Genomic DNA, 9985 nt, shown 5'->3' on the forward strand with positions numbered 1-9985 from the left:
GTGAGTGGACATTGTGCCATGGCAGTCCAGCCTGGACAACAAGAGCAAAACTTTGAGAGGGGAAGGGAAGGGAAGGGAGGGGAGGGGAGGGGAGGGGAGAGGAGGCAGAGAGAGAGAAAGAAAAGAGAGAGAAGAAAGAAAGGAAGAAAGGAGAAAGGAAAGGAAGAAAGAAAGAGAGAAAAGGAAGGAAGGAAGGAAGCAGGGAGTAGAGACAGAGAGAGAGCAGAGGACAGAATGTGGGTCAAGAGTGAAGAGAGAACTGGAGCCTGCCCTGGGGGAATCCAGCAGACAATACCCAAGATGAAAAATCAGAAGTGGCAACAGGATCATGTTATTCTAAGATATCCCAGGTAAATATGAAAATAATTGGCTGAAAGACTCAAAGTGTTTGCCCCCAGAAAGCGGAGCGGTATGACAGGCCTGTGGAAGGGCTGCTGTTTTGCCTTTAAATTCTCTGCATGTATAACTAATAAAAAGAACAAATAAATTTTTAAAGAAATAAAGTTTCCAAAAATCTAGATAGGTGTGGAGTTAGAGCCAAGATAAAGATTGAGACTTTTCAGCAACTGCTATTATTTAATATAAGCCTTGGCAGGAAAACGCAAACATCTGGGGATGGGTGTTGGCAATTGTGCTGGGGAGGGCATTAGCCCTGAATCTTCGTCTCATACGCGCACAGCCCTAGCACCCTAAATCACATCGATTCTCAGTGAAAATCGTCTGCAAGTACAGGCAGCCTCAAGTCAAAACCTCAGCGGCCTCCCTAAGTTCCTCCTCTGTGGAATGCTGAGGCCACCTGCCTCAGTTTCCTCTCGCTGCTGTAACAATTACCACAATTTAGTGGCTCAAAACAACAGGAATTTATTTTCTCACAGTCTGAAGCCCAGAAATAAAAAATCAGTCTCTCTAGGATAAAATCAAGTTGCCAGCGAGGCTGGATCCTCGTGAAGGTTCGAGGGAGAATGCCTTTCCCTGCCATTCCCAGCCTCCAGGGCCCCTGCAGGATCATCTCCCCATTCCAAAACCCTTGACTCAACCACATCCGCAAAGCCCATTGCTGTGATCTGTCTCTGTCCTCCCAGAATGCACGTGTTGAAACGTAGCTCCCCATGTGTTGGGTCCGGAGCCAGGACTCTGGGAGGTGACGAAGTCACAGCGTGAAGTCCCGTGGATGGGATTAGAGCCTCATTACGGGGCCCCAGAGCCTGCGCTGACCCTTCCACCGTGCAAAGGCACAGGGAGAAGGTAACTAGCCTGCGAGCCAGAACGGGGGTCCTCTCCAGACACCGCATCTGCCAGTGCCTCGATCTTGGACTTGCCAGGCTCCAGAACTGTGAGAAATACTTTCTGTTGATTCTAAGCCACTCAAACTACGGCGTTTTGTTATAGCAGCCAGAACAGACTGGGGGGTCCCCGAACCCCCGGCCGTGGCCTGTTGGGAACCCTGTGAGGGCAGATGAGTGAGCATTAGCGCCTGGGCTGCATGAGCTCCGCCTCCTGTCAGATCACTGATTCTTATTGGAGCGCGACCCCCTCCTGTGCACTGCGGGTGCGTGGGATCTGGGTTGCCTGCTCCTTATGAAAATCTAATGCCTGATGGTCTGAGGTGGAACCGTTTCATCCCAAAACATCCCCCTTCCCCTTGGGTCTGTGGAAAGATTGTCTTCCAGCAAACTGGTACCCTATGCCAAAAAGCTTTGGACCACTGAACTAAGACATCCTTTTGCCATATGAGGTTACGGTCACAGGGTCCGAGGATTAGGGCAAGAATGTCTTTGGGGGCAGCCACGCAGCCCACTGCAGCCTTGCAGTCGGTGACGTGGCCACAGATGCAAAAGGCTGGAGTGATGGAGGAGGGGGAGGGCCACGGATGAAGTAACGCAGGGCGTCTGCAGAAGCCAGAAAAGACAAATAAATGTATTTTCCCCTCAGAGCCCCCAGAAGGATCCCCTGTGGACTCCTGAGCCCAGAAGCGTAAGAGAGTAAATGAGTGTTGCTTTAAGCCACTGGGTGTGTGGTCATTTGTAGCTGCAACCCTGGGAAGCGACGTGGCCTTTGGGCAGCGCCTTCCTGCAGCTGCCTTGGGACACTAAGGGGCCTGGGAACCTAGAAGGAATGAGGAGACAGGCTGGGTGAGACCCGGGTGCCTCTGGGTGGTCTGGCTCCTGAGTCCAGGGGTGACTGTGGGTGCCGAGCAGGGTCACGTGTCCCAGTCTCTGAGTCCACCAGGAGTGTCCAGGCATCTGGGACACCCGGCAGCAGTGGGAGGCCGGCTCCTGGGATGCCACAGTGACCAGCGTGCACAAGCATCGCACAGAGGGCAGACGGGCGCTCAGTGTGGACTGAGTCAATGCTCTACCTGGCCTCGGGCTCTCAAAAGTCATTTTAGGCTGAAGGTGGTCAGTGAATCGCATCTGAGGGCACAGGAGCCCTGGGCCCTCCTGGCTAACGGGGTTCCTTGGGAATGCAGAACCCTACACGGAACAACCCTGCAGAGTCCCCCCAGTCTCTGCGGGGTCTGGGCAGGGGTGGAGGTGGAAGGTCCCCCAGATACTCTCGGAGATTTTCACACCATTTCAGCAGCACATTCAGAATTCAGCCTGCGCCGGCTGCAGCGGGAAAAAAGAATTATGACTTGTGACTTTGGAAAGCGAGAAGCTGCCCAGACTCCCCCTCCATGAGACATTTGGGGTGGGAAGTTCAGGGAGAATTTCAACTGCAAGACCAAGGTGATTTAGAAGGTAAAACATTTGCATTTGTGTCAAATTTCCACACCTTCCCCCTCCGGATCCTGCCGCCCCTGCTTCCCACACAGCTTGGCTCCCCCCGCGGCCCGCCTGACGACAGCCGGCTTTGGGGGCTCACGTCTGCAGGTTAGAGTCCCCCCACCCCAGCAGCCCTCCAGCCACCTCGGGCTCCACCCAAGCCCTTCCTCAGGCTGGATCAGATCCCCAGGCCACCCTGGGGCGGAAACTCGCCCTCCCGCCTTGGCCCTCGCACGCACACTGCCTCCATTGTCCAGGCAGCCCAGCTGGCCCGAGGCCAGCCTCACCCCAGCTATTACAGATTTTTCAAATCCTTCCATTTATGTATTTGGTTTGGTAGCTTTAGGTTGATGATGTACTTAATTTCACCACTGTATTGAGTTTGAATGAACTGAAAGGAAAACACGCAAATAGAGAACAATGCCTGGCCAGCCCGCCTGCCCGAGGACAGGTGTTTCCCATCCACTCTGCTGCGCCCTTGGCCATTCTCCTCGCGGAGCGAGGTGCGCCCCAGGCGTTTTCTTTGAGGCAGCTTTGTGATAAATGCAGGTCCCAGGCCCCAGCTGGACTCCCGTTGAGACTGCTCTTTCTTGGGGCTTTTAAAGACAGCAGGGTTAGCAGGAGGGCTCCTCTGTCACAGAAATATCTGATCCCCAGGGGTAGCAGCCCCTAAGCTTGTCCCACTCCCAGCAGATGTAGAATAGCATGAAGATCTGTGGACACAGCAGGCAATCTACTCAATCCCCAGCCCCCGCCTTCATTCTAGAATTTGTAGTCTCTCTACAGTTTTGCAAAAGTGGTTTTTGTAAAGGTAATAAAAGGACAGAAGAGCAAAGTAAAATGGCCCGGTAGGTAAACCCAGGTATTTTAAAGAAGTTGCTTATTTGATGGGGGCCCTGCTTCAGGCCAGCGACAAAAGCTTACCTCGGTGCAGGGGGCCTCAGCAGTCACCTCTCCAGGTTCAAGACCTGAGCACACTCCAGCCACCCAAATGGCTTGAGTTCCTTGGGGCTGTGTCCACGCCTCAGCCACAGGGCCAGCTGCCTGGGTGGGCGACCACTCAGCTATGCAGTACCCATGTTCAGAAGGGGCCCTGCATGTGGCGGCCACAGCTCTGTGATCACTTTCTTGAGGATCTTAACAATTGCCTTTGAATTTCTGTTTGGTAAATAAACTCTGATGGGACAGTGGAGCAGAGGCTCCCAGCATTCCCACCTCCACAGGACGCATGCTCTGCCCTCACCAGCACCTGGGCAGGAGGGTCAGCGTCCGGTGCACATGGCCAGCCTCCCACCTTGAGTGCCAAGTCACAAGGTGGGCCGGGCTCCTGTGTGGACCATGCATTTGCACCAGCTCTGATGTGGGGATGGGGGGAGGGTCTGCCACCCAACCCAGAGTACCCTGCACTTGGAAACAGCTGTAGAAATCCAGGCAAGCCCTGGACTCAAGACACATCTACAAAGCCTAACATGGCCTCTGTCGCCTCAGCCCTCCCATCCGAGCAGGCCCAGAGAAGGGCCACCGCCGAGACCTAGAAGACACCCCCACCCAGACCATCCACATCCCCGTGTCCGCTCCCGAGCTGCACAGCCCTGCACTGCATCCTCCATGGCACTCACTGTGATGAGACGGTACACACTGAATTCTTTGTTTTGCTTTTTTGAGACAGGGTCTCCCTCTCTCACCCAGGCTGGAGTGCAATGGCACAATCTCAGCTCACTGTAAACTTCTGCCTCCCGGGTTCAAGCAATTCTCCTGCCTCAGCCTCCTGAGTAACTGGAATTATACGTGTGTACTACCACAGCCTGGCTCATTTTTGTATTTTTAGTAGAGACAGGATTTCACCATATTTGCCAGGCAGGTTTCAAACCTGACCTCAGGTGATCCACCCACCTTAGCCTCCCAAAGTACTGAGATTACAGGCGTGAGCCACCGTACCTGGTCTGAATTCTTTACAGACACACACAGTGAGAGACATCCGGCTGCATCCAGGCTCTGCTAGTCACTTGCTGAGTGACCACAGAGAGTTTCTTAACCTCTCTGTGCCTTGGTTTCCTCACCTAAAAGATAGAGGGGACAGACTTTCTGCATCGAAGGGACAATGTATGTGAAGATCCTGGCCCAGCACCCTGCTGACACCTCACGGGGCTTTACAGCAGCCTGCTCATCTCCTGTACCCACATGCACACCTGTGTTTGGCTGCACACACACACATGCATACACACATGCACACACACTCATGCACACACACATTCATACACACGTGCACACTCAAGCGCATACACGCACGCTCATGCACACACTCATGCACACACATGCACAGATGCATGCACATTCACACTCACGCACGCACACACATATGCACATGCACACGCACACACTCCATGCACACACGCAGAGATGTGTGCGCAGACATGCACACACACACACCCCCCCTCCCAGTGAACACAATCCATACTCTACACTTGTGTTTCTTACAAAGGCCAAACACGGGCCTTGAAGATCACAGGCAGGAAACAGATATTTGTTAAATCAGTAAATGAATAATACACTCTTTACGTCAGGATTTTCTTCCTCTGGTAAGTCCTCAGGAGATTCTACTGTTGTTCTGCTTTGTAATTGCATCCTTTACTAATCTGAGACTTAACGTACATATTTTTGTTTTATTTCTTTTTTTTTTTTTTTTGAGACGGAGTTTCGCTCTTGTTACCCATGCTGGAGTGCAATGGCGTGATCTCGGCTCACCGCAACCTCCGCCTCCTGGGTTCAGGCAATTCTCCTGCCTCAGCCTCCTGAGTAGCTGGGATTACAGGCACGCGCCACCATGCCCAGCTAGTTTTTTGTATTTTTTTAGTAGAGACGGGGTTTCACCATGTTGACCAGGATGGTCTCGATCTCTCGACCTCGTGATCCACCCGCCTCGGCCTCCCAAAGTGCTGGGATTACAGGCTTGAGCCACCGCGCCCGGCCATTTTTGTCTTATTTCTAATACGGTCTAACTTAACCAACAACCTGTCAGAGCTGTCCACAGGACATTTACTGTATGCTCAGAGGTGGGTGACCTCTAAAGTCCCCATAGGACTGAGCATACAGTAAAGGCATCAGAAAAGTGGCTGTGTTAATGAATGAGTGAATAAATGAGTGAATGGCCTGGTGTCCTCATGGCCAATAGGATTTGTCTTCTGACCAGCTGGGTCAGCAGCTACAGCTGCCCTTAGAGCTCTGTAGAGGGTGGTCATGAGGCTGAGTCTGTCCTCCATGAAGAGGGGTTGCTGATGGGCTGATGGTCTTTGCCCTGGTGTGGAGGTGGCCATGGGGTTGCTGACGGGCTGGTGGTGTCTGTCCTGGCATCGGAGGTGGCTTTGGGTTCACTGATGAGCTATGATGACTATCCTGGCATGAGAGGTGGCCATGGGGTCACTGATGGGCTGGTGGTGTCTGTTCTGGCATGGGAGGTAGCCATGGGATCACTGATGGGCTGATGGTGACTGTCCTGGCATGGGAGGTGGCTGTGGGGTCACTGATGGGCTGGTGGTATCTGTCCTGGCATGGGAGGTGGCCGTGGAGTCACTGACGGGCTGGTGGTGTCTGTTCTGGCATGGGAGGTGGCCGTGGGGTCACTGATGGGCTGGTGGTGTCTGTTCTGGCATGGGAGGTGGCTGTGGGGTCACTGATGGGCTGGTGGTGTCTGTCCTAGCATGGGAGGTGGCTGTGGGGTCACTGATGGGTTGGTGGTGTCTGTCCTAGCATGGGAGGTGGCCGTGGGATCACTGATGGGCTGATGTCGACTATCCTGGCAGAAGAGGTGGCCGTGGGGTCGCTGATGGGCTGGTGGTGTCTGTCCTGGTGTGGGAGGTCACTGATGGTGTCTATTCAAGTGTGGGAGGTGGCCAAGGCAAGAGAGGGCTTTGCCTATGCCAGCCCAAATAACCCTTCTAATTTTAAAGTTAAGAAAACTGAGTCCCAGAGAGAAGAGTGAGGTCCTGAAGGTGAGCCCAGTTTGGTTTGAGTTGAGAAAGAAAGAAGAGCATGGCGTCCACTCCACAAGTGCCACGGCACGGGAGTGAGAGGAAAACATCTCCAATCTGAGCTCTGCACGTGCAGAAGAGGCAGCAGATCTCATCCAGCCTGGGCCTTCCCACCGCCCAGTAGTTACTATACTGCAGGGAGCTGGGTTCACTATGAAGGAAACGGTCAATGGCTCTTTCAAAATCCTAAACCCATGCAGGCTGCCAACAGCGCATTCTGCAGGGTATTTTCGATTTCCTTAGACAAAAAAAGAGAGAAAGAAATTGCTTAATATGAAACTAAAAATGAGATTAATATAAAGATTTTTAAAGTTTATTTTGCTCTGACTAGGACCCCAATAACTGTATATATCTGTGAAATAAATGCAGCCCCGGAGTATTATTTCATGAAGCACCGGAGTCCTCTAAATTCCTCGCCAGCCCCAGCCCTGTGAAAAGAACAGAATTCAAGAACCACAAGAGCCTGCGCTTGGAGGGGCAGCCGGCCGGTCACAGGGCCCTTTGTGTGACTGCACATACTTTGGCTTGGGGCAGAGAAAACGCTTTTGCCAAAAGGGTTATTATGACCTGAGCCATGATTCATGCGAGTGCTTCCCGGGAGGGGTGTTTTATTATGATTTCTCAGCTCTCAGCTCCTTCTTGCCCCCGAAGTGGGGCTGGGCTGCATTCCTGCAATACTGGGCTGTTCATAAAACACAAATGGTCCATTCACTGTGCCCCAGGGGCCGCTGGAGGATGACTCCTACCTCCCAGCCTGGCCCTCCAGCCACAGTCCTTGCCCCAGGGGAGCTGGCCTGGGGGTCCCTAGAGTGAGCCTGGTTGCAGCGGCCGCATCCTGGCATCAAGCCTCTTTTCTGTCTGTTCTAAGTGGCTGACCTTCCACAGTCACAAAAAGCAGGCTTTATGAATGGCACTGCAGGACCCCCATTTCATGGGAAGGAAGGAGGCCACCCCTGTACCGGGTCCCAGGACGGGGTACACGCGTGTGGTCAGGTCCCCTTCTGTGTGTCCTGGCTGTGCCGATTGCACCATCGGGCTGGCTGCTTCTACCTCGCTCAGCCCCTAATGATGTCAAAGAAGCACACAGACCTCGTGCTGAGAAAAGGAATCTTACTCGCAAGTAAGGATTGCAGGAGGGTCCAGCTGGAGAAAGATAGCTCACCAGTAAACATATGCCAGGCACTTAAGATGAGACACAGACATCCCACAGCTAGCATGTTTACAGCAGGTCTGTTCCTGCCTTTTGGTAGAAAAAGGGCCATTTTTAACATGGTTCTCCTATCTGGACAGTCAAAGCCAACATTCCTATACCCAGCATTGCAGGAGTCAGAGAAGCTTACAGGAAGTGTTACAGGTTTCTTTATTTGGGGGGAAGCTAACACCCCAGAAGCTGCATACTCTCCAGCCTCACCCACCTCCACAACCCTCATCTCTATGCCCTGCAGGAGCGAAGGGAGACCCACTTTCTTCCTGAGGCCAGAACCCTCATGCAGGAGCCCAGAGCCCAGGGGGAAGGGCTCCTGTGTATCTGTGGGCTCTGGGGAAGCTGAGGCGGCTCCCTCAAGTTCTGGAGCTCTCCGCAGAGATGAGGACTTGATCCAGGAAACATGACCCCCTAGCTAGCTGGCCCAGAAGGAGGCTGGAACACAGCACCCTCCCTGAGGGAGGCTGGCCCTGCCTATCTTCATCAGGACCAGACCCTCCCAGGAGCCACCGAGTATCACTGCCCCTCACCCAGCCCCATCTCACCCTCAGACCTGCACATCCCACGCGGCGGCCACCGGCCACAGGAGGCCACCAGGCACACAAGACAAGGGAGCCGTCACAGAGAGGCTACCAGTGTCAAAAGCACACCACATGCCAAAGACTCAGGACGCAAAGGAAAGCACAGTATCACATTCTCAATTTTATAGTGATCATAGATTGAGATACCATTTTAAACTGAGGGTCTAATAGAATACATCATTAGAGTGGGTTCCCCTGGGTTTTTTACTGTTTTAATGCAGCATAGAAACAGTAAGAAGAAGCCACAGCAGCTGCCATTAACAGACATGGCCTGGGTTTGTCTGCAGTGTCCGCCACCGCCCCAGGCTGTCCCAGCCACACTCCGCTCTGTACTCACCCCCCAGCTCGACACAGAGCATCGGCCCCTGCTGGCGGCTGGGTCCAGAAGGTCAGAACCTCCCTGAAGTGAAGAGTGGCCTCGGGTAGCCGGGATCCCAGGCCTTGTATCCAGCCGTCATCCTCCCTGGGACCATCCCTTGGTCAGCCCCTCTCCCGCTACCCTCAGGGACCCACCTTTCCCCAAGTCCCCTTGCCACCAGGCTCCTCCCATCCCTGCCTCCCCTTCATCAAGAAACAGGAGCCACCGCTGGACGCCTCCTGAGTGGGCCCTTGAGGACTCGGCCTTGCCTGGAATTTCCCAGGGCTCTGTAGGGCCACCGCTCCCTTAGTGCAGGGCTTGGAGGGCTTCCCCCACCAGGCCTCTGAACAGCACCCCACTCGCTCCGTCTCTACCCCTCACCCTGCTTTCTAGCTCTTAACCCCATGTGATCATAAATCTGCGCTTATTTCTCGTGAAGCCTCTGTCCTTCCACTAAAGCTCCCTGCAGGCCCAGACTTCCACCGCCCTTCACAGCCTGGGAGACGAACAGTGAGAGCCCCACATGCCCCCGTGTCCCCACGTCCCCACGTCCCCACGTCCCCATGTGCAAAGGTGCCTGCATCTCAGAGGCTGAGGGGCTTTTCTGCCACAGACCTCCACCCAAACTCCAGTCTGCCTAAGCTCCATCCGATCCCCTCCCCACCTCCATGCTTCCCCCGCCCAGGGCCCGCCCCCAGCCCACTCAGGGTCTCAGCCCTGTCCCTGTGTCTGCCTCCGCAGCCTTCTCCTCCATCCTCCTGTCTTCTGAGCGAAGCTGCCTACGCGGCGGTGACCCAGGGTCCACCGGCTCCCTGCGTGCTCTGTCCAGGCCAGGGTCCACCCGCTCCCTGCGTGCTCTGTCTGGGAGCTCACTGATGTCCACAGCTGAGCGCCTGAGATCCTGAGGAGTGCTTTTGAGGGGATGTTAAACTGGATCGGGGTGGGCCCATCATCGTGAGCTTACAGGACAGACTGAGGTCGGCAGGTGTTTCAAACCCCACCCTGGCTGTGGCTCCTCCCACCTGGACAGATAGCGACAGCTCTCCAAA

The sequence above is a fragment of the Saimiri boliviensis genome, chromosome 5 (genome assembly GCF_048565385.1).
Source record: "Saimiri boliviensis isolate mSaiBol1 chromosome 5, mSaiBol1.pri, whole genome shotgun sequence".
Classification (NCBI taxonomy): Eukaryota; Metazoa; Chordata; class Mammalia; order Primates; family Cebidae; genus Saimiri; species Saimiri boliviensis.